This window comes from Phoxinus phoxinus (genome assembly GCF_949152265.1).
Source record: "Phoxinus phoxinus genome assembly, chromosome: 23".
Lineage (NCBI taxonomy): Eukaryota > Metazoa > Chordata > Actinopteri > Cypriniformes > Leuciscidae > Phoxinus > Phoxinus phoxinus.
Window position 1 is genome coordinate 16,805,813 of NC_136898.1, and position 26,228 is coordinate 16,832,040.

The 26,228-nt window shown below is 38.6% G+C and overlaps 1 long non-coding RNA gene across 2 annotated transcripts in view; it reads right to left on the reverse strand.

Moving 5' to 3' along the window:
* Positions 1-26,228, reverse strand: part of LOC306992081 — an 89,472-nt gene that overhangs the window by 46,215 nt on the left and 17,029 nt on the right. Inside the window, exon 3 of one of the 2 annotated variants that reach the window (XR_013796217.1) lies at positions 3,551-3,687. The exons of the other annotated variant lie outside the window; for it this stretch is intronic. This is a non-coding gene — a long non-coding RNA (uncharacterized lncRNA). Of the gene's footprint in view, positions 1-3,550; positions 3,688-26,228 lie in introns of those variants that run through there. 2 annotated transcript variants of the gene reach the window in all.

Here is a 26,228-nt window from a genome sequence, read left to right on the forward strand (position 1 = left end):
ACCAATTCCTCACCACGGTTCCTGAATCCATCATGCCGGGCAGAAATTTCAAGGTACCTGATGTGTATTTGCAGAGATTTCCAGCAGAATTTCCTCTATATGGCACTTCACTCAAACTTTCATCCCAAATGCATCATTCATTTGAGTACAACAGAACCTACTTATGGAAACTATAAATTATTAAAGATACAAGGTACAAGTTTGAAATAAGTGTGAATGGAGATGGACAACTCCCCTATTCTTAAAGTAGTTACTGACATAAAGACAAAAAGATCTATTCCTTTTTCAGGACTGCATTGTCTATATCTATAGAATGACCTGCAGGGCGGCTTCCCTTGCTCCCTCCGGTCAAATATATTAAACTTGCGCATTCAGTGTAGACACAGAAAAACCATTCAATAGCTTTTAAAAGTCCCTTGTGGATAGTACCAGTCACGCTGCTGGCAGGAAGCGCATGGATCATGTTTTGTAATGCTGCGGTTTTGAGTCAAGAAGACACTTTGGTGGCATGACCTCACTGAGCGTTGCTGTTCATTATCCGATGAATCTGCTCCAGGCTGTGAACCATTTCTTCGGTCTTCACCAACACGAGTCAAAGCCAAAAGCAAAGCACAGTATGAAATGATCTGTAAAATGTTGACTCAAACAAACACTGAAGCTGAATGCACAACTTGATTCACAAAAGCAAGTTTCTGGATCATCATCCGTTGTTGTTCCTGGAACAACATTCCTGCCAACCAATCACAGAGCTAATCCGGCGTGATCTTATGAATATTTGTATGTATTTTTACGTAAAGTGTGGTTCTACCTACAGTGCATTTATTTTCCATTGACACTGACATGTACATTTAGTATTGACTGTGAACAACTTGTGTACAAACAAATGTGTATGAGTTAGTGCTGTCAAATTGATTAATCACATCTAACATAAAAGATTTGTTTTACATAATATATGTGTGTGTATATATTATTATATTTATATAGCCTATTATATATACTGTATTTCTGTGTGAATGTACATACTGTATAAACACATATACATATACACACATTTTATATCCCTATTCGGTAAATAATTGTAATAATATACTGTATATACACGCACAAATTGTGTAAACTAAAACTTTTATGTGAGATGCGATCGATTTGACAGCGCTAGTACGAATCCTTATTTACGAACATTAAAATCATGGCATTATTATCATGATTCTATTGTATTAAACTGTCCTTTTAATGAAATGTATGTTTTCAGTCGCATTTATTAAACGCAGAATACTCATCTACTTAATATGAAATGATAACGTTTCGATCTTTTCTGTGTGACTTTAGCTGCAAACTCATTTTGAAAAATTACATCATTAAACAAGTCTATACTTTAAATGAGAAGCATTTCTATAATAGTTGAACCATTATTTATCATGAAATATTTATTTTTCCCGTTGAACACAAAAATAAATTTTCTTACTATAGTTCTATGCTTTGACTGACAATAGAACCATAAAATACACCAAAAACACAACCTAAACGCAATAAATGTTATTCATGCGCTATTCTCCAAATCTTCAGAATCCATACGATTATGAGGAACAGACCCAAATTCGAGCCTTTATTTAGCGATCTTCATCTCCACCATTCTCAGGAGTAAACGTTTTAACTCCAGCACTTGTTGTATATTGAAAAATTGCGCCTCAAGAAGCTCATGGCGCGGTTTACAGCAGTGGTATCAAACGCTCATTGCCTCTCACCTGCTTCTTCACCCATTGCGACATGTGTTTTGGGTAACGTGCGTTGGAATGAGAAGTGCACGCCTTTCAAGGATTGCATCGGGATTAAGATTCTTATAATTTATTGCAATTTAATGCAATTTTCCTACACATTTCTATCCATTACGTTTTGTATATTCTTTTTATATGGGTTTGGGGGTAGGGGGTAAAATTATCTATAAAATGGAAAAAGGGCAATTATACGAATATCTTTATGATATAAAAGATTTATAAAAAAAATTTAGCCGTAAATACGTAATACTCTTTACGTTTAAATGTTGTCAATATTGTACGTTTTAACACCTATCGAAACATACTGTAAATGTTACGTATTAATACCAAGAGAGAGAGAGAGACGGAGAGAGACATTCATTTATTTATTTAGACCTTCATAGACCTGTTGACTTGAGTTTTGTTCAGTGTGGAAACTGCTTCAGGCTGTCTTCCCCAACACATCAGTTCAAAGCCAACATCAAAAGCCGTATGTTGTGTAGGATTTTAACAGACGTGTTAAAACAAACTGTTGCTGAATACACAATGTGACTTATAAGCAGTGGTGTGGTTTGTAAATGATTATGTACAAGCTGAATTTTGTGCAGTTTAGCCCTTTCTTAAATACGATTCTAACAATACTTTATTTTACATGTTACATGTAGTTTCATCTCAAAAAGTGCTAGCAATTTTTACAGAAAAAAAAAATCAACATGCTACAGTAAAAACCCTTTTAAAGTTAACTATGAGTTACCATATAAAGGTGAAAAGTTGTAAATGGTTTAACATTGCATTATATGGCATTTTACTGTAAAACCTGTGTGACATCACAAGATTATATTTTATATATATATAATTTTGTTCTCATTTTTGTTATAAGTAATGTGCATTAGGATGTTTTGTTACTTTTTGTTAATGTGTATTGTATAACTTTAGTGTCATGTGCATGAATTGCCATGCAATTAATCATTATACGTGTCATATTGAGTAGTGCCACTTATGTACAATCAAGGCTTTGTAAAAAATCATTACAGATTATGAAATGAAATGGTTGCCTAATGCTAAAATCAGAGAGTTTAGATAGGTCTGTTGGACTGTTGCTGTTGTTGTTCCACTTGTAATGTGTAAATTAGAGGTTGGGGTTACCGTAAATACAGATTTATGGCAACTTTAACCCAGTAAATTGTGTTTTATAGATTCCTATACATTATGTGCAGAGCTAAACTCTTCCCTTCTGAGTTGCCATGGAGATGAGACAGCAGACTGCACTCCTGAGGTTAAACAGTACAGAGCTGGACCACCCTGTAATGACCAAACCCCCTGCTGATCGGCCAATAAATCACAGCGCTGAGATCGATTCCTAACAAGAGTGAATATTAGGACTTTAATAAAAGTTAATAACCCCAAAGTGGGGGGTTATTTGCTCTGATGGAACTAATGAGGAAAGAATAAATAAGGGGAAATGATAAAAAAGCATAAGAGTGCCAGGCTTTGTTTGAATTGATCTCAGATGAGCCTCACTTTTTGAGTCAGCGTGTTCAAACAGGCTACGTACACACGGCCCTCTCGCAACTGATAACTGTACTGTGATGTTTTCAGTGAGAGTTAAACTCAGGACATCAGATGGGTCAATTATTCATACACCCCACCGGGATAGAAAATAATCAATGTTGAAGCCAATTTCCCAGTGTTGACCCAAAGGTAATTGGGTATGAGGGGCTGGGTGACATGGGCTGTCCCGTCGTGCCCAGCAAGAGGAAATAGAATTTTGTTTGGCGACTCCGCTGACAAGATGTCTGTTCCGGAACTCACATCCTCATTTCATGTATATCACAGGGGGTCAGTGTTCATTTGAATTGTAAAGCAGTCCCATGGTAATGAACACCGGTAACGCTCTTGTTGCATTCAGTCGAGAACACTGACAGAGTGGGTGCTACAGAACAAGAGAAAAAGTCTGAAATAATGAGAAAGGAAATGGTGAAGGTGAAACTGCTACAATATTAGATCAGATTTTAAGGACATTCGATTAGGAATTTGTTTATGATTAGTTACATGATACATCAGTTTACCGGTAATTAAAATCATAATTGTATATATATATATTATTATTTATGATGATATAATTAAATATATAATAAAGATAATTAGGTGTGTGTGTGTGTGTGTGTGTGTGTGTGTGTGTGTGTGTGTGTGTGTGTGTGTGTGTGTGTGTGTGTGTGTGTGTGTGTTTGTGTGTGTGTGTGTGTGTGTGTGTACACTATACTTTAACTTCTCTATTGGCTTGGCTCATGTGGTTGAAACATAAAATAGCTTTTTATGGTAGCCTACTTGCAAAGTTTTTTGCTTTTTTTTCCCTGCCATATCCAATCTGACTGCTCAAAATCAGTAAATCATTATTGTAGGCTTACTTGTAGTGAAGCAGCGTTTTTTTTTTTTTTTTTTTTTTTTGCTGTAACGCATTTTTAACTTGAAAGCTAACAAACCGAGTTTAACTCCACCAAAGAAGACTTCTTTCAGTTTTCTTTGTAGAACAGCCCTGTTCTTATGACTGAATCAGATACCCTGTTATTCCACATTAAAGCCATGATTACAATGATATTATAGTTGTAGTATCACGGTACTAATTACAGTCAAACGGTTACCGCAGCATAGAGTGTTTAAAACCGCAACCCCTTCACAAGTAATAATCACCAAAACTAATACAGTCTATATCATAACAAGTCTACAATCTCTGCAGCAGGTAATTATTAGCAAACTCCTCCGCTGCATAGACTAATTAGGATTAGTTCACACACACCTACAGAACTACCACCCACTGCCTCATTCTTATGCAGTCTATATTAAGATCTCCAGACTCCAGTCGTTTCGAAAATGTATATTTATATACACACAGATTAATACACTTAATACTTCGCACTTTCAAGTGCCTGTCGCAATGCAGATGCAGTTGGTTCATTATGTTCAGTTGCCTTTGGTGCTTGTTTTAAATTAGACAGATGAAGTTCTGTTGGGAGAATATGAGATTTTCATTACAATGATTTTTAATTTCGTTATCGCCGGCATGAATTTTTTATATATTTTGCAGGCTTCGCATATGGCTACAGTGAGGTGATTTAGCCAAGTAGGACACATTCCTGGATCAACATCTAACATTCCTATCAACCAACCACACATCTCTAACCCCAACCATAAGGTACCCCTGAAATGACAGGTTTATACTGTAAGAAAGCCCATTTGATTGATCAGTATGGAGGTCTGTAATGCCTGGAGAAATCTATATGCTGACATTCTTATTCGTCTCATTGGCAGCTGCTCAGGCTTTTCGCGCTTTATGAAAGCTCTCCAAAATGCATCAGGCACTGACAAAACATCAACTAATATAATGATATATTAGAAAATGTATAGTTTGCCAACAATACATTGACAATGCATTTCATACCCATTGTTCAAACGTTTGGGAAGAGTTAGGGATTTTAAAAACAATCAATTACTTTGATTCAGCAATGACATTAAACTGATAAAAATTGACAGTAACGACTTTCACATTGTTACAAAAAAATTGTTTCAAATAAATGCTGTTGAACTTATTAATCAAAGAATCTTGTAAAAAAATTATCATATCCATAATATATTAAAGCAATATTGCAATGATTTCTGAAGGATCATGTGACACTGAAGACTGGATGTTTTGATTTCTTGTTCTCATTTTGCCTTAGGGGGCTTTCGCACTGGTAGTTTGGTTCGGAACGGGGATGAAAAATCGCTAATCTGAACGCCGTCATGCAGACCCGGGTGCGCACTGGGGTCCCGAACCCGAGACTACCTGGAGGAGGTGGTCTGAGTTCGGTTGCTCCCGAACCGTCGCGGTTCGCGTGAATGTGAAAGCAACACGGACTCGGGTGTGCGCTTGTTCAGGAAGTAAAGTGACCTGCGCATGCGTTTTAGCTGATTATGATGTATTTAGTTAAATAAAACACATGTAAGGGATGGTAGTGTTGATGATTTACCTTGGATACGAGCGAGAGTTTGAGCCTGCAGTGTATTCGCGCGTAGCGCGTGGAATCAGGGAAAAAAAAAATTGGAAATCCACTGTCTCCTCAAAAGAGTCCGTTTGCAAGCAGCAAAAGACCTCCTTATGCGACACACACACAGTAAACATTACATGTAACGAATAAACATGTTCACTCAGCTGCGCATAATAGCACCGAATTAATAAAAAACACAATATATTGACCAGCGTTCTGTTTTCTATCATGCACCGTGCACGTTTGCGATGACGTAATATGCACGCAAACGCACCAGGGTTCGATAGAATCAAGTTGAGTGTGAAACGAGACCAACGCTGCGGGGGGCGCCGGGAACTATCCCGCTCGGGCTCGGACCGCAGCAAACGAGCCCAGTGTAAAAGCCCCCTTAGTTCCTAGTCATCATTAGTTTCCTTGGTTGTTAATTAATCTACGCACCTGCTGTTTTCCGTTGATTACTCGGCCTGTATTTAAGCCCTCAGTTCATTGTCCAGTATCATCTTTAATTCATGTGGTTGTGTGTTAGTTTTCTCTTGCCATGTCATTGTGTGTATCTTTGTGGATTAATAAAGATTGGATTCTCCTGCATCGTGTGATTTCTACAGCTACCAATATGTGACAATAATATTTTTACTGTTTTATTTTGTTTATCGTGGGATGAGCAATCAAATGAAAAACATTTTGAAAATAAGTTTTTCAAAAACATTTGAAGCCAACTGTCACGGTTTTGTTCACGTCATGTCTGCTTCCTTGTCTGTCATGTGATCCCTTGTAGTCATGTGATCCTGCCATGTGTCTTGTCATGAGTTTATTGTCTGATTGTTTGATCATTGTTCACAGGTGTCCCTTGTCTGGTCGTTAGTCTTGTATGTATTTAAGCCCTCATGTTTGCCTGTGTCTTGGTCAAGTATTGTTTCCTATAAACCACTGTTAGTAAGTCTTTGTCCATGTCATATTTTCATGCCACGCCATGTTTTTTGGTTATTGTTATGTTTTGTTTAATTAAAGCTGCACTTGGGTTCTCTTAAAACTTGCCTCCAGTGGATCCATATTACAGAATACTTGACCCACAACCATGAACCCAGCAGACCTTTCCCTCCTAAATCTACGCCAGAGGAATCGTCCCCTGGAAATTTATGTGGAGGAATTTTGTGGACTATGCTACAAGGTTGGTTTTAATGATGTGGCTCTTAAGGACATCTTCCGCTATGGGCTGAACGAACCGCTGCGCTCATCTTTGCCAGGGGGGAAAATTAATTTTTCCCTAGAGCAATATATTGACTATGCCCTTCTTTTGAGTGGTTCTTCATTTACTGTGGGCTTTGTGGATGAGGTGCCCCACAATCCCACAGTAACCCCCAAGCCTGAGCCACTTCACGTCATGCCTGCCAAGCCTGAGCCGCTTCACGTCATGCCTGCCAAGCCTGAGCCGTTTCACGTCATGCCTGGGTCACTTCACGTCAACCATGAGCTGCACGTCAAGTCTGCCGAGCCAGAGCTTCACGTCACGTCTATTGTGCCTGAGTCTCTCCACACCTGGCCTGAGTCGCTCCACACCATGTCTTAGGACAAAATGGCTGCCGCGACATCTGAGCCAGCAATAACGTCAACATTTACCATTTTACGCCTTGTCTGCCCAGCCAGAGACTGAGCTTCATGTCCCGTCTGCCCAGCCAGAGACTGTGCTTCACGCCACGCCAGAGTCTCGCCCCGAGATGAAGGGTCGTCTCGCCCCGAGATGAAGGGTCGTCCCCGCCCTGGCCGCCTGAAGGGTCGTCTCCGCCATGGCCGCCTGAAGGGTCGTCTCCGCCATGGCCGCCTGAAGGGTCGTCTCCGCCATGGCCGCCTGAAGGGTCGTCTCCGCCATGGCCGCCTGAAGGGTCGTCTCCGCCATGGCCGCCTGAAGGGTCGTCTCCGCCATGGCCGCCTGAAGGGTCGTCTCCGCCATGGCCGCCTGAAGGGTCGTCTCCGCCATGGCCGCCTGAAGGGTCGTCTCCGCCATGGCCGCCTGAAGGGTCGTCTCCGCCATGGCCGCCTGAAGGGTCGTCTCCGCCATGGCCGCCTGAAGGGTCGTCTCCGCCATGGCCGCCTGAAGGGTCGTCTCCGCCATGGCCGCCTGAAGGGTCGTCTCCGCCATGGCCGCCTGAAGGGTCGTCTCCGCCATGGCCGCCAGAAGGGTCGTCTCCGCCATGGCCGCCAGAAGGGTCGTCTCCGCCATGGCCGCCAGAAGGGTCGTCTCCGCCATGGCCGCCTGAAGGGTCGTCTCCGCCATGGCCGCCTGAAGGGTCGTCTCCGCCATGGCCGCCTGAAGGGTCGTCTCCGCCAGAAGGGTGCCTGAAGGTCGTCTCTGCCATGGCCGCCTGAAGGGTCGTCTCCGCCATGTCCCCCTGCACGGGCCTGGCCCACCATCCCTCCCCCAAGACCACCTCAGCTCCACCACCCACCTGGACTTTTATGTTTTGCTGGGCGTCGGGAGACGCCCTTAGAGGGGGGGATTCTGTCACGGTTTTGTTCACGTCATGTCTGCTTCCTTGTCTGTCATGTGATCCCTTGTAGTCATGTGATCCTGCCATGTGTCTTGTCATGAGTTTATTGTCTGATTGTTTGATCATTGTTCACAGGTGTCCCTTGTCTGGTAAGCCCAGTTTCAATTAAGTTATCCAACTGTGCTCTCAGTGTTAGTTATATTTATAAAGAGCCGTTGATTCATCTCCCACAGCAGTGTTTTAGAGTTGGGTCACTCTCCCACTCTTTACTGTAGATATAACTTACTGTATATTTATGCCACTTTGGCATAGAGATAACTTGAATATACAGCTACAAGTTATTGCGCTAAAAACCCGTCACTCATGAAAGATCACGTCTGCCTGCTGATTGGCTTAAAGTGAGTGCTCGTGCGATCGTGTCCCTTGTCTGGTCGTTAGTCTTGTATGTATTTAAGCCCTCATGTTTGCCTGTGTCTTGGTCAAGTATTGTTTCCTGTAAACCACTGTTAGTAAGTCTTTGTCCATGTCATATTTTCATGCCACGCCATGTTTTTTGGTTATTGTTATGTTTTGTTTAATTAAAGCTGCACTTGGGTTCTCTTAAAACTTGCCTCCAGTGGATCTATATTACACCAACTTGACATTTTGTTTCTATATATGTTTCAAATGAATATACAGCTACATTTGAATCGCCTTTTTGACCAGGAATATCAATAAGCTGGCTGCATTCAGAACGGTTGTACCAGTCCCAGTGAAATAATTAGAGTGACTATATTCCTAGACTCTAATTAGAGTGATATCACACTGTTTTTGATAAATAATCAAGTCTCTGTTTTCTCGTTCAAGAGTCAGGAGTTTTTCTTCACCTTGCACCGAGTTTCACATCTTGTGCATTGACCTTGAATACAAATAGCTTACAAATAGCAACTCTTTTTCTTTGCTGATGCAGTTTGCCACATTTCGTCATTGTTTACCAGGCTATATTAATAATTTGTTACATTTATATAGCGCTTTTCTGGGTACTCAAAGCGCTTTACATGGAAGGGGCAATCTCCTCAACCATATTACTAATGATGACACATTAAATTTAGCAATGTTGTGAATGAAGCACCTTTAATTTAAGAACTCATTATTTGGCCTCTTGGAACGTGCCTCGTGTTGCTTTGAAACCTCCCAGATCTCAATGCTAAGTGTCAAATTTTTTTTCATTACTCACACACACCACTAATTGGTGTTGAACCAAATGTGACTCATTTTTGCAGTAATGTTTTGTTGAACTCCTGGTGTGACCGTGAGAGGAGGCACAGACGTGGATCCCGTGGGTGCTCAGCTGCTCGAGGACCCATGAGAACGCATCGTGTCATTAATAAAAGCAAATTAAATTATACGAGGTTACATTTTGTGTGGTAACATTTGCCAAGTATATTTCTGATCTCGGGTTGTTCACTGGTGCTGAAATGTGTGTAATTGACTGCATTTGTCACATATTTACACTGGCAAGTTAAGTGAATCAACTATAAGTGATTCTTTTCATGTTAACGGAAAACGACAGCTGCAATAAGCTCTGAGGTTATTTCGCTCTGAATTCTCCCCTTGCCAGTCATTAATAAACTAAAAAGTTCATTACATTAAGAATGATCCTTCCCTCTGGGCAGTGGCTGATCCTGGCATAGGCATCATGGGTATTCCTGTGGAGTGGGAGCGTTCTTTAAATTAGCACTGTCATGCACATTCACTGATAACCGTGTCGTGTCGTCAGATTGGATCGACGGTTTCCAGCCCAATTTCAATTAAGTTATTCAACTGTGCTCTCAGTGTTAGTTATATTTATAAAGAGCCGTTGATTCATCTCCCACAGCAGTGTTTTAGAGTTGGGTCACTCTCCCACTCTTTACTGTAGATATAACTTACTGTATATTTATGCCGCTTTGGCATAGAGATCACTTGAATATACAGTTACAAGTTATCGTGCTAAAAACCCGTCACTCGTGAAAGATCACGTCTGCCTGCTGATTGGCTTAAAGTGAGTGCGCGTGCGACAGCAACACCATTGCAAGCTGACACTGCATGGGCCTGTGTTTAGTATGGTCATGATGACTGATTTTATGGAGTACATGCACACTTTGAAATAGCCTATGAAATATAGATGTTTGAAAACCGCCGAACTGAGCCTAAACTAGCCCAAATAGTTTGTTCTATTTGGAACAAACTATTAATAACTCAAATTAATCAGTTATTAATCAAATTAATAACTGCTAAATTGGGCAGGAACCCACCCAATCTGGCAACACCGGTGCTGTGTTGTGTTAAGGCTACTAATTTGATTTAATTGAATTTGATTAATTAATTAATTCATTTTGCAATACATTTTTAACATAAATTCAGACATATTGACAGTGGCTGACTCATTTTTGTGAATTGGTTATTTCTCACTATTCATTTCAAATAACCAAATCAGTGATTCTTCCATTTGTGGAGAGAAATAATTATTATAAAAATTTGTTTGTAGACACATTTTTATAATAATAATTATTATTAGTAGTAGTAGTGTTCGTATTAGTATTATTAATGTTGTTTTTCTACGTTCATGTGTTCCAGTTCAGTTGTGATATGACTCAGCTTATTTTAAAAAAATCCTTTAAAAAAAAAAACGATTCGTTTATGAACTGACTAAGTTTTACTAATATATATTTAATGATTTAATCTTCTGCCACAATAATACTTTTCAATTATATGTATTTGGTGGCTTCTTTCATCAAATGTTGATCTATATAATTAATTTATTCTAGGGGTGTACCGTGTAACGATATCCTCATGTCACGATTCGATACATATCATGATGCGATATTATTGCTATATCCAAGACATACTGTAGTAAAAGGTTAACACAATTTTTTACAGTTGAATAAAATACTAAATTCGGTGTTACATCGTGGGTGTAAATTAATGGGCTTGGACTTGGTGCTGGTAACCCAATGCACAGGACAATGGTGACACCAGAATAAAAATATTCATGATTTTGAAGCTGAAAATACTGAATTATTTTAGATGATTATGCTTGCACTCTGTCACTAGATATATTTAAAATAATATAGGCCACTTTTTACTGGTAACAAGACATTTGCCATTATCACGACACACAAATATTCCCCCAGTGCATTATTATACATTATATTCAACATTATATTTAGTAGTTTAATATAGTACTGACACTAAAACTCTGAAAACTTGATTTCTTTTCCTCACACAGTAATTTTATTTTGGGTGAACTATACACAACACATATTGTCACTATCCACAATATATTTTGGGAATTTATTGTATGACGATATATTGTTACACCCCTAATTTATTCAAATAACATTTTTAATTGCCCACAGCTTAAACAAAAGCAAATCCTGGTGTATATGTATGGAGGTGCTCATTGGTGAAGAGTGTTTTTATAGTGGGTATAATGGTGTTGAGTGGGTATGTGGTGTTGAGTACTCTCTCTCTTTCTCTATTCTGCTGTACTGTGCATCTGCAAAATGGATTAATGGCAATTTACCTTTTATTAGTACCCATTTCTCCTGTTCTTGTGGGAAATCAAAAATAGCTATTTGAGACATTTTGTTCTGCCTTGTCTGTGTCTCAACAAGCTTAATTGTTCCAGGTAATGTAATGATATTCACTTGGTGGTGTTAGCTAGTGAAAAGTTAATTGCATTAGGGCACAGATCTCCCAATAAAAATCATGTTTAATCAGTAGCAGAAATACAATCATTAAACAAGATGGAGGTGGAGGGTTTTTGGGGGTGCAACGCATTTTCAGCGGCTGTGTTTAACATTCATTTTTACAGTGACTCACCACTGTTAAGGTGCCAAAAAATAACAAAAAAAACACTTTGATGTCTAGCAGAAGCCTCAGGTAAAAGTGTTATACAACACCATCATTTCTATGACTGCTGACTTAAATTAGCAATAAGGCTAGTCACTGCATCAGATGCCATTTGGTATGAAAATATAAAGCATTCGCCGCACCGCTTTCAAACGCATCAAAGAAAAGAACTGTCACTTAACTTTGGTAACAACATCATGTTGCATTTTTGTTCTATTTGCATTTTATTACAGCTGCCATAAATGAGCTCTGTGCATTTGTTGTGTCTATAAAGAGGAACGCTGTGTGCACTTGCTTTCTAAAGTTGCGCTAGACTCTGAAGACGGAACAGTGACAAACTTAATTGTTTGGGAATTTTAAATAAAAAAGTCTCTGGAGGCAATAGTTTGATGTGACATGTTAAGGTGAACAGATTTCTGAAATAGTAACCAACAACTTTATAAATATCAAAATATGTATTGCAGTTGTGTGTATTTTAAGTAATTAAGGCTGAATCAATGCACATATCCTAATAGAGAGGTGAAGTGATGACATATTTTTGTAGCATTACCCTGATTCCCTCTACAAAAAAAACCCAATAGGATTTTCCAATTGGCTGTTTATGATAATTGCAGAAAATAAGCCCTGTGACCAACACATGTTTGATTCTTACAAGTTTTGTCCACCATGATAATCTTTACAAATGACCATAATTCTGAATTTTGAAGCCCAAATAGAATCACTAGAAGTAAAAAGCTAAACATAGGCTGTAAACGAACTACAACATGGTCACAAGACTTCAACATCACCACCAACTCTTTCGATCTTTATTCAAAAAACATTTGCCCTGAAAGTTTGTGTTGGAATAGTTTGTAAGCGCATGATTATAAATACAGAAGCTGTGAAAGCGGACTATTGATTAGATGAGTTTTCCTGTTCAGCATGATGATGCATCTCCGACAACCTCTGTACTCCCATGTAACCACTTGTCAGCAAGTATAAGCTTTAATGAGGACCTATAATGGCCTTTTACAACGTCTTGATTTTATTTTTGGAGTCTACTAGAATAGAATATTCATGCTTGAAAGTTCAAAAAACATTATATTACATTGTTGTAGCACCTCTCTTTCCAGTATGTCTGTACCGCTCTGTTTAGCTCCTGTCTCTATGAAGCTCCTCCTTCCAAAAAGTTAAATGTGCTCTGATTGGTCAACGGGAACAGTTTGTTGTGCTTGGTCAACCAGAAATAAATAAATAGTTACAAAAGTAATCTTTGCAGAACTCTATTTTTACTTCATAGTTTGGAGGCACTGTTCTGCTGTATTATCTAAGCACCCTCAAACGCAAGTGTAACGGAGGCCAGCTAGTAGTCGTTGTGCGAGTAAACCTCACTCCTCTGATCTCAATAGGCGCTCTAGCGACAGATGCTAGAGGCTGCAATCTTTAGCCTCCTTGTTAGAACGCCTGACTCTCATGCCAGAGACCCGCACGGAGCGGGGTGAGAAGGACCCGGGTGGAGGGGTTACACGAGCAAGAGCACCCTCAGTTGATATTGTAATAAAATATTGGCAAGATAGATTTGGCAAATCTTCCAGTGCATATTTGTTTTTGCGCTCTGGGGAACGTCGAATGTATCCATTTACAATGTGTTTTTGCAGCGATGGCCAATCAGAGGTGTTTAAGTTAGTCAGAATCCACTCACCGTTCAAAATGTTTTATTCGGTGCTGAGTTATGCAGGCTCGCGAACTGACAAAGTGACAGCGTTCAGTGATTGTAAAGAGAGCAGTCTTGGCTCGCTTTCAAGACTACAGTCTTTATAACCCATTGAATAAAACTATTGTTTTTTAATGCTGCTAAGAGGACCGACGGCCAGTTGCATGCTGTAATGTTTCGGAAGTGACATCTACATTTAAATGCTGGATTCACTCTGCACGAGACAGAGAAATGACATGTTAAAATAGTAGCGCATTAAAAGCAATGTAAAGGCAGACTAATAGATAAACAGAAAAATATTTGTAGCTGAATATTTTTGAAATTCGAAATAATCTTGTGCACCGTTATGGTGGAGCCGTTGCTTAGCCTAAATCTGCACCATCAGTGATCTGATTATGGAACCGGGCTTGTAGGCATAATAGGCCAAGAAAAGAAAAAAAGATTTATAAATTGTAGTTTTTGTGATTGATTTTTCTTTGAAAAGCAAGACAAAGGGCCCTATCATAACACCAGCCGCAATGCAGCGCCAGACGCGACGCAAGTGTTGCTAGTTTCAGCCTGACGCAGTTATCATTTTCACGTCCTGCGCCACGTTGTTTAAATAGCAAATGCATTCGCCCATGGGTTCGCCCATGGGTGTGCTGGTCTGAAAACGAGGTGTGTTCAGGCGCATTGTTGGCGCGTTGCTCTTTTGAGGCAACTGAAATAGACTGCGCCATTGACCAACTGAAACCTAGTCTAAAGTCAATGGCACAGGTTTTTTTGGAGTAATATGCGCCTATAGGCACGTCTACACTCTGCTTTTTTAGTAGTAATATGCGCCTATAGGCACGTGTACACTGCTTATTACACACACAGGGACGTGCAGCAGCACACAAACATGTCAAATATTAGATGAGGCTGATTGGTTTATTGCACGCTATGCCCAAAACACACTAAAAATTGGCAAAATAAATGGGGAAAAATGCAACAAAAAAATGTTGTTCAATATTTTCCGCATTTTCATGTCGATGTATCCCAAATTATTTCAAATTGTGGGCTCTTTTAAAGTGTAAAAAAACAGGGACATTTCTAAGGAGGCAATGATGTCTGGTCACCCCATTTTGTATTGCTGGTACCTATTCTTACAGCGAGAGTTCAAACTCTGGAATAAATCCATGCATCTCCATCATCATCCACCTCATTCTGCAGTGCAGAGATAGGAGATAAAAAACACGGTGTGTGCGAATGAATGCATTTAAATCTTAAATCAGCCTTTTAGTAAGGAACCTCACACATTTTCTAATAATTATGCCTGATAGTGATGTGTTAATATCCATTCTGTGGAGATCTTCATTATTTTTATATTACAAGAGGAGAAATTAACCAGTTTAGGCACTATAGGGTGCGTTAGCACAGTTTAGATCAATAGGTGTTATCTTTACAACTTTAAATATTTGCATATTTCGAACTTTCTTTTCCCTCTACGGAAAAGAAAGTCTTCCACTGATAAGATACAAGAGCCTGTGAGGCACCATCAACAGTTGGTCAATAAAGAAACTCTGCTGATCTTTTACATTATACGAAACGTGGTAACATTTCAAACATGCAAGTATTTCACCGCAGGATATGCATCTTATGAGTTTGTGATATGCTGTTGTTCCAATTAACGTGACTGATGCTATCGATTCAGACATTTTTTAAGCGATCTACAACCATTTATCAAATGTCAATTCCTCACACATGCACAAATACCTGAGAGCTTAACATAATTACGATTTAAGTGACGTGATAATTTGTTTCAGTTTAATCAGAGGTGGCATATTGAACGTCATCCAATCAGAGAGTGATCTTTACATCACTTAAGCTCCTAATGAGCTGTACGAACATGTGATCGCTCACACTCAAATAACGGCTCAAGGTCATAATCTCACACTCCACCATATAAAGTCAAGCTCATACATTATTGACTGCAAACAATATAGGACATAAAAGAAGAAAAAAATGCTCTAATTGGCTATTTGTCATAAAAACAACGACCTGTAAACAGGTTCTGGTAAACGAATAAGTATATTTACAAAGACAGGTTTGTAAAAAAAACACTGACATTACTTAGAAACCTTTTTTGTATTGAATTGTCCTGGCGGGATGTGTGCCATATTAAACATAAAGCGCAATATTCCGAGTCAACGAAACAATTTACTTTTTTGTCTGCAATTTTGCTGACCGCAACTTCACGGGCCGTTTCATTTGAGTGAATCAAAACCATACAGTGTGACCACTGGACCCCGATTTCCACAACAAATTACTTTTACGATGGAATCAATCTGAAACAGTCTTGAATCAGTCTAAAACACTGGCATGTAAATTTACAGCATTAGCAGTGAGAGACTTGCTTTTATAAGTAAGCAAAATTGACGTTATGACTGAAATGAATTTGAATCAAACTAGCGTGTGAATCAAAATCGAATCAGGAAATCTGTATCAATAACCAGCCGTATTTCCCAGAAGTCTTGACGTGTCCTAGTAGTGAAGTCCGATTCATGAACGAATCGTTCAAAACTGGCCTGAATGATTCATTAATCAAGCTGATACAGTTATTGACTTCAAATTGATGCATATATGATGTAGTTACAACAAAGCGAATGAAAAAAAAGTCAAAAGTTTTCGTTCAACAAATGCACTCTTTGAAACGAGTGGTTAGCGCTGTTTAGTGTTCCCAACCACGTCTCTTCTACGTGCGACATGTTCAAAATAGCCAATAATCAATTAGAGAAAAAATGTAGAAGCCAATCTGAGATAAAACTTTCATTTTACTTTCATTTTACCCCCCGTGTCAAAATGTCAAATCGCAAATGACTGAGAGATGATGAGGACCATGTAACAGACGGAAACGTCCGCAGCTAATACTGTTTCTCGTCACTTTGTTAGCCTTTGTTAATTGTCTGCAGTTGAAGATAGGGGTTAGATACGGGGTGTGCGGCTGCATCGAGTCACGTGACCGTCTCAGAACTCAACACCACCTCCACGTTTAATGAGCAATTATCAAACCAAAAGCCCACTCTGTGTCTAAGCTGTCAACAACCTTCCAGCCTCTCTAATGCGAGCAGTGTAAACTTTATAATTGCTTTCAACACAGAATAATGAATCAATTTTCTGTCTGATTTCCATATGCAGGGAAAATTAATGCAGTGTAATGCGCTTTACTTGTCTAATTGACTCCTTCATTTCATGCGGCGTTTCTAAAAGCAGGAGCAAACAGCCGTAGAAGCAAGGGATCAGCGTTGCCTCTGCATCTGGAACAATATATATAATTTCTTATCTCATTTCTATGAAAATACCATGAACATTCGTAGAAAACAGTCCTCACCTTTGCCTTCAATTTGCATGGAAGCAATAACCATATCAACATCACAGACGCACATCTAAGAATAATATGTGAACATTAATATAAATATAGGACAGCCTTATGGAGCAGGGAATGGCCTTTAAAAAAAAAAAAAAGAACATTCTCGCCATAAATGTATTTATAGTGTTGTGCATTTTTCTTTATGCAGTCCTCATGGCCCCGTCCGCCCGGATAGCCTCACGGGATCATCCGCCCCCTCCGAGTCTCCCAGCGCTGGCAGAGAGGCACACTGAGGAAATGTGTGCATGGGAAACGATTAAAAAACCTCCTTCTTCTGCATGAATAAAAATCAGTGGGACAGTAGCTGGAAATGGAGTGTGTGTGTGTGTAGAAATTAGTTGATTGGCTGAAGAGGAGGGCCATGAAAAGGTGTGTGTGTGTTTGTGTGTGTTGGTGGGCTTTTGCTATCTTTGTAGGGCAAATGCTCCCATAAAACCCTAGTAAAATCACAGACATTGTGCAACAACTGCATAGCAACAAACTGGCAATAAAACCGCGGCTGATGAGCAAGCATCATGGGGGAGAGTTTTTGCAGGAGTAAGCAGCACAAATGTAAAAGTCACCAATGGTAGACGATGGTAGACTTTTTTTACTTTTTATATGGTAATGCAAATGGCGCAGAAATGTACAGAGCCCCTAAAAGGACAGATTCCCAAAAAATAGCATTCAAAATTCAAATGGGTCCTATATATTTTCTGGTATGCGTTGTCTCGCAAATATCGCAAATGATCTGCTCTGTGCTATCGTGTCTCAGGACCGGAGTAGACTATGTGCGGCACTGCACGCTCACGTGACACTAACAAGAAACCAGACTTCATTCCCAATGGAAAGCATATTTAAACTGTCTGAATCATTCCCTATACCCTATAGTGCACTTTCACCATGTAGAAAATAGTAAATGTGTGAACAAGTGACCATATTAGCCACAGCTTCAGCGTCTATTTATAATGTAGGGGGCGGGACGCTTTAGAGAGCCTCTGATTGGACAGAAAATCTTATGAGAATCTGAAGTGCAGAGTGATGTCATCAAAATCATAGATTCGTTTTAGCGGAAGTGAGAGACTTAGTTTTGAATGCACCCCTTTAATTCATTTTTAGACTAAAAAAATGTCATATAGTGTAGCAATCGAGTAAAATATTGTCCTTGCACATTTAATTAATTTACTTTAATATAATTTTCAAAGTAAAAAGTATTTTTTTAGCAATTCATGGATTATTATTATAAATTGAATTAGGTTGGGGGAACATTACAATTTACAACCTGAAATAAAAAAAAATTAAAAATGTAATTAACAGATATTTATTATCAACCTTATCACACAATCTTGGGGCTGTGTAGGGATTGCACCCAACACAATCTCATTGCAAATTCGTTACTATCTTATGTTTTGGCGAATTTGTGGCTAAGAATTCGTACAGAATTATTTGTATGTTTTTCATACAATCTGTTTACAACCTAGTGACGGGTGAATGTTTAGGGGTGGTCCTTCATTATTACTTTTCTTTTTGGTTTCACTTCATTTTGATGGTCCCTTTAACACATTCTGTTGACTATAAGTAATGTTGCACCTACATACTATAGACTCTCATTAGAGTGTTAGTTGAGTATTAAGCCCTATTCGCACTGGGTTATTATTATCTGGGGACCTCATGTGATTTAGAAAAATCACAGAGATGCCGATTCGCACGAGACTAATATAATCACGGGACCTCTGTGTTCGGGGAAATATCATATGGTAGGTCATTTGCATGGGAATTTTTACTACACAAATTACAGACATGGCATATTTGCACGGGATTAAGATCACAGACAACCTCCGCAATTATTACAAATAACTAGAGGTCACCAGGTAATACTTATCCCGTGCGAATAGGGCTTTAGTAGACTGGTAGGGTTAGAATAAGTTGACGAAGTTGCAAAGTTACTTCTAGTCAGTAAAATGTCTGTTGGAGGACCGTCACAATAAAGAGTTAGCAGATATTTAGCAGTCAGTACTTATAATATAACAGTACTAATACTCTAATGAGAGTTAGTTGACATGTAGAGGCAAAGTTACTTATAGTCAACAGAAAGTTCAAAAGGGACCATCAAAATAAGGTATTTTTGGTTTGTGTACAATTCACATCATATTAATGTATACAAAAACCCCACCTCGTAAAATAGTGACCCTTTTCCTTGAGATTAGGTTAACAGCACCACATTACTTTTTGATGGATTGGGAAAACAATGTATTTCAAATGTTTGTAATATAAAAAATAAAAAAAACTTCTTTACAAACTTTTATCTAATAAATAATAATCAACTATTATGCCAAAATAAGATTTTCAATAAAATGTATGATAAAAAGTATATATATAGAATAACAATATTAGTGACATTTTACTTTATTCCCTCAAAAAAAAATGTATTACAAATAATTTAGATTCAGAAATGAACAACATGCTCATCATAGAAGAGGTGTATTAAAATCATTACATGTACGAATTTGCGTGTATTTTTGAGTAAATAGATCTATCAAATAATCTGCCACATAATAAATTGCCATAATTTGTTGTGATATATTAATCTGATAGTGTTTTTGATACTGTGAAATTTTACTTGCACTCTTTACGCATTGAGCTCTGTGCTTTATGTGTGTTTTCAAGTACTGGTGTGAGGTTGTTGAGAAGAGTGTATACATGTGTCTCTTTCACAAAGAACTCAGCAAATCCTTCACACTATCAACACATTTAGCATGGTCCTATCAGTTATGTCAACATATTCTCTATGTTCCTCCCCAAACAGCACTTCACAGCCCACGATGGCTTCACTCTCAGGTATACTCTGTCTTTTGTCAGCACTTAAAGCGAACTTCTCAGCTGTGCATACTTATAAATGCAGTCTCGACACAAAAAAAGAGCCTCCATTCACCTGTCAGTCTTGTTATTTACGTCTCTCTCTTCAACCGTGGCTGAATCGAACCCTTTCTTTTTGTTCTCTCTGTCTGACCTTCTAGTCCCATCCTTCCCTCGCTCTCTCATCTCTGTCCCGCCCTTCACTTTGCTGTCTTTACCTGTGACGTCTCACATCAAACCCTTTTGCACCCTCCTCTTTGTTCCTTTCTTCAATGCCAGAGCACCATTATTCCTGCAGTCTTTTTCCCACAAGACGCTCAAAGCGTTGATTCCTCTCTCTGCAACTTTTTATCAAGAAAGCATTTTACAACACTGGCTGTGCTTTACCTTCTCTTGCTGGGTTTTTGATATTTTGAAGCAGCACTTTTTGTCCACAAACAGTCTACAGCTATTTTGCTACAATTTAGAACCCAGATCTTGCACAAGACACCAGGTGATGACAAAATACTAAAATAAAATAAAAAAATATGTATTATTATTATTTAAATGTATGAACTTTAGAACTTAAATACTAAAAAAAAGTAATTATTTAAATTAAATATTGAAATGTATTAAAGCTAATTATGTTCGCCACTAGGGATCGCTAACCTCTTACAATAACAAAGGCGTAGGTCAGGGGTTTTCAAAGTCTAAGACAGTGGGCCTCCCCTTTGACACAACTTACCCAATATAACTAATTTATTTAATTTTACCCAATATAATTCATGTATTTAATTTTTTATTAATATAATTATTTACCACTCTCCGCGCCTCCCCTGGCATGCTCTGGCACTTTGAAAACCCCTGGCGTATGTTGATGATAAGCATTAAGCGGAATTATGGATCTTGTCATCAAGCTGATGGATCTAATGTTTATGGATGAGTGAATACATTGATGTTTTTAACATGACTGTGGTATGAAGCAGAGCACGATTGCTAATGAGAGACAGATATCAGCGCCACACGCGAGTCCCGCGGATATAAAGGAATAATGACATTTAATTTCTACCGAACTACCCGCAAGTTCAGAATTACTAGTTACACTCACAGAAGTGAGAGACTTAGTTTTGGTCAGTTTATTAGACGAATGAAACTTGTGAGGTAACGCAGCGCTGTTTCACTAGGTCTACACTATAACACTAAACTGCATTTGAGTGCGTTGAAAGTTATAATGTTATTCTATGTGTTAGTGTGTTTGCTATATGAGACTAGAAGTAAGCTAGATCAACATTAGAATAACATACTGATCATATTGTAACATTTCATCATGTTGAGCTATATAACATTGATTCGTTTTCTGTACATTTGCTCACCTGTCTAATAAAGTACATGCAAGAGCGTCGTCTCTGTCAAGTCGAAGTTTGTGACAGACACAAAGCTCTCGGCATCTCGAAAACGTCACGTTGATATTGATCCTCGTTTTATTTCTTCTTTTGTCCCAAAGTCTGCTTGCAATGGTCCATAATGTTTGAACGAAACAAAAACAGCGTGCCGCTAGACGTAACGCTGTTGTCCACGTCTGTCGCCATGGTTACTATGGCAGTACGAGTGCAAACCAGGGATAATGTGGATATTACGTCATTGACAGACGACAAGTGAACAGGGATTACTGGACGGCCCATTATTTAAAATTGGAATTTCTCTGAAATTAAAAATCTTTGGGAACTTTTGGGATATTGTAAGTACACAACTGCAGGAAATATATCACACTGTGCACGTGAATTTTGGATATTTTATTAGAAAATTCTTACATATTGTAACTAATATAAAATTGTTCATATCCAGAGTCTGTTACTTCTGGATATGTATACTTGAGTTTTGTATGACTTAACATAGAAATATTCAATAATACATTATGATATTGTAATAAAACTTACATAAACATATATTGTTTAACATATGAAGTTCAACTCTAACGTTGAACTGACTTAAGGCAAACTATATTTGGGTGCTAACATTTTTTACACTGGACATCATGTGATGACAATACTAAAAAAATTCAAACCGAAAAACAACGTTTAGGATTTTTTTTACATTAGTGAACTTTTTTTTTTAAATCACTAATGCCCATATTTTTTATCACCAATGCCCATATTAATTATTTCCATATTATTGTTTTTGCCGTTTTAGGGTTTTTGGCCCCAAGAACATTTGTTTATGGATTACATTTTTTATACACAGGTTTCTTGTATACAAACAATACCGGATGCGCGCGCATCCAAGAGGCAAGACCGCTATATGTTATGCCGAGTTCTGTAAAAGAACATTGTAATTAACGTAGATTTCGCATTGTTTGTAAATTCTTGTTGACTCAATAATAAACTGCAATTTCAGAGTTGAATCTGTTTGCTTGTGTTTCATTTGCATATTAATATAACATTATGTAAAACGTTAGTTAGTTGACTAGTATGGAATTGTCCAACTAAGTTTGCGAATCATAAAAACATGACATACCCTATGCATTTAGGTTAGTTTACAGCACAACAGCTCCGCGTCATCTCTGCTTCTGCTAGATATAGCCGTAAAGAGTGTTGCTTTCTGCCTCTTAGATGCGCGCGCATCTATGTGATGACGTTGCACAGAAACCCGTGTATAGTTCTTACCTAAAAAGTAAAAATATTTAAAAATTAAAAACAAATTGTTTTAATGTCCACTTCATAGGCCCATATTATTAAAATATTGTATTAGTTATACTGATTATATAAAATGAATATAATAGTGTATATTTAAATATTAATTTGATATTTTCTTTTACATTGTCACTGTTTCATGAATGTTTTTTTGTTTGTAGAATTATTTTACAGTTTATTTTTATTTATTTTTTAAAAACTATAAGCTGTTTAATAATATCATGTGCTTTAAAGTTTGAGAGGAAACTTTATAATATTTGTTTGTGTGGGCTCTTACTCTCGCTTTCTTTTAATTTTTACCTTTCTCTTGACGGTCAGTTGTAGCCTCTTTTGTATCACAAGCAATTTATACCTCATCCTTTTGTTGATCTGTCACACTCTTGACACTCTCAAAGGCATTTCATTGGTGGCTGCTCTCAGGTTTATTGATTTGAAGTGTGCTTTCACCATTATGTGAGTGGAGAAACTCAATGCAAAGCTCATATGTCTTGAGTCCTCTATATACACTTGATTATAACCTTTCATTCAGGCCTTCATCAGCAGCGCTATTATGTGTGACCAAGGTTTCACACAGCTTTATAAGGCCGTGATTTTGCTTTCATTGCACATTGTTGTCAGGGCATGATGTCATATTTCTGTATATTGTGAGATGATTGCATGTGCTGCCTGCCCTAGTTGCTGTTATTGCCAAGAAGTATCTTACTGTATGTTCAATTGGAATAGCTTGTCTGTTGAACTTAGGCAAAGTTAGATTGCCTCCCACCACAGAGAAAACTTTATTCAGAATTATACATTTACACAGGGCTTACTTTATGCAACACAGTGTCGTGTTTTATCGGCTGAGGGTTTTGAATTGTCTAAACGTAGGACTTTTTATCAGCAACACAAGAAATTGCTCAACAGCGACTCAAAGGTTTTGGTGCATTTTTTTCTAGTGTTGCTCTCTATCCTTTGGATGCTTCTTATAGTTTCTGGCTTGTATTTGGAGAAAAGCGAATGAGAGATTGCAGGGCTCCAGAGTAGACTGCACCTAAGATGGTCAGAAATGCTTCAAAAAAGCTGGCTATAATTTAAAATCTAGCATTTACTTACTGCACGTTCACATGCATATTTGTCCGATATCATCTTGTGCGCTTTGCTTTCTGCACGCAAGAAAGAACACAGCGTGTGATGTCCGATTTGTGAACAAATATCTCGAATAAAGTGATTATTTTTAAATGAGTCAGTTTAATGAGTCAGTCAAAAAGATAAAAAATCTATAGGATTTACTTTCATAAGCAGTTTTGTTTGATATCACCCTGTGCGCAACAAACGGCACATGATATTCTATTTGCGAACAAATGACTATTGAATCGATTCTTTTTAACCCTTAAATGCGTGAATATTTCACCAATCATTATACATATTCGGGTCTTAAGCGATCCGGATCTATATCTAACACGGATGGATCTCTACCTTTCGCAATAATATAAAACTCTCCTGATATTAGAGTAAAAATTACATAAGAATAAAATAAAGCATAATTTGTTACGTTTTGGAGCTAGGAAGGGTTCAGTTTGAGCAGATGTTTTATACCAACACTGTCCTCGTCAGAGCTCATTTCCCAGTACATTCAGCATCCGGCTCATATTCGCAATCTCAAACATATTTTCAAAACTATAATTTTCAACATCTTCGAAATCAATATTTTGATTGCTGACAGCTTCTTCACCAGATCCACCATCAAGTGACAGTGACACTAAATACATTCAATACTTGCTCTGCAATAAATCGCTGAGCTATTTCAAGTTTTGCTGATGATACTTCCTATTCTTTTGTTATCTGCCTGTGCGGTAACTATGAGTGAAACGTCACTTCATCGTTGTGTCTCAGACATTGCCACCTAAGCTTGTGCAATAAAGGTGAATTGCACTTTTTCAGTCATCAAAGTCATCATCATTCAATTATTGTGTGCAGAAAAATATATACTTACACTGTTGCACCATTTTTACAGAAACAATAATGGGGAAAACAGGCATTCTTTTATCATTTTAGCATTGTTTTCTTGTTAGATTGTCTATAATGAATTGATTGAGGAATACTAATAAGGTTGATGTGAAACTTAAAAAAATGTATGAGGAGGAGGGAGGTGAATGACGTCCCGGGTAACTAAAGACTAAAATCACTCAATCAGTGAATTCTATTCTTTAAAAAATAAAATTATTGACTTCAAAAGAAACTTTGTTTGGGTGAGACAACATTTTGCTCCCCCATTTATTTTTGCTTCTGAGCAATTCTATAATTTCATGTTTAAATTTAGGCTTTTACGCTCTGTCGTCGTTTTTCTTTTTTCTCGTCTGGAGCCCTGGGACCTTGTACGTCCTTCTCTGCGATCTTGTCTCTCGGCAGCGCTTCTCAAAACGGGATGCTCAACTTCCCTCTGTTTACTCTTGTGTTCAACTTTAATCTCACACGTCCCGTTCCTGCCTAAAGTGCCCTGAAACTCTGTAAGTTTCTTGCCTCTGAAATGACCATGGCCTTCTTTGCTGTAATTGCTCGAAATGCTAATTGGACTGCGAGCGCAATCCCCAGTGATGCATCTGGGATTTCCCAGAGTCTAGAGACCAAAATAACAAGCCCAAAAAAAAGCTTTTAAATTCCAATTGCCACTAGACATCTGGATGGCCTTGCCCTGAATGCATTTTCATAATTAATACAAAGTCTAGGAGAAGGTGCCTTTCCTTGATTGAAAGGTCCTTATGCATTCCCCTGGCTAAATATGCAATGGAAAGTGTAAACTTGGCATGCAAGGAAGATGACATTTGAAAAAGAGCATGCAATATTCATTTAAATTCAAAGTAAGGCCCTAACACAATTTCTCTGCAAAGCTTCCAGCTGAATATGAAGGACCCCGTGCCCTTTGGAGGCTGCGCACTTCTCATTTGCCTGTAGGGTTGCACCGTCGCACCGATTACACTATATTGCAGCGTTCAAAAATAATTTACCCTGAATTAAGCCTCCTGCCTTTCAGGAATTTCAAACAAACAAATTCCAGTACAATGCTAACCACCGCCTGAACAAAACCCCCCGTAATCCTCCCTAAGACTGTCAGAAGTCATGGAAACAGTGGCGCGTGAGAGAATAAATGCAGGTCCTGACTGGAGAGAGCGCAGCAGATGTCTCTGCGGGTAAGGCTGTCATAAGGGACGGTGGCGTAACAAAGTGCGACTGGAGGTAACAGTCGGCAACACCGTCTCAGCCGTCAAAGCGCCGGCGCTGATGGAGAGCGTATCTGTCCGCTTATACGCCATCTGCCTCTTTTGCACTCATCTGCTGGATGGAGACCTGAGGCCCGGGTGGACAGGTTCCAAAGTGACGCCCACATACGCTTCTGATTCAACTATTTAGAGCAGGAACAGGCACAGAGCCTGATGCACAAAAGCCAGAATCGGTGTGTTGGAGAGGCCCGGACAGATCCTGAGGGAGTACATGTGATTTTAGCAGGAGAGACTAAGCAGAGGTG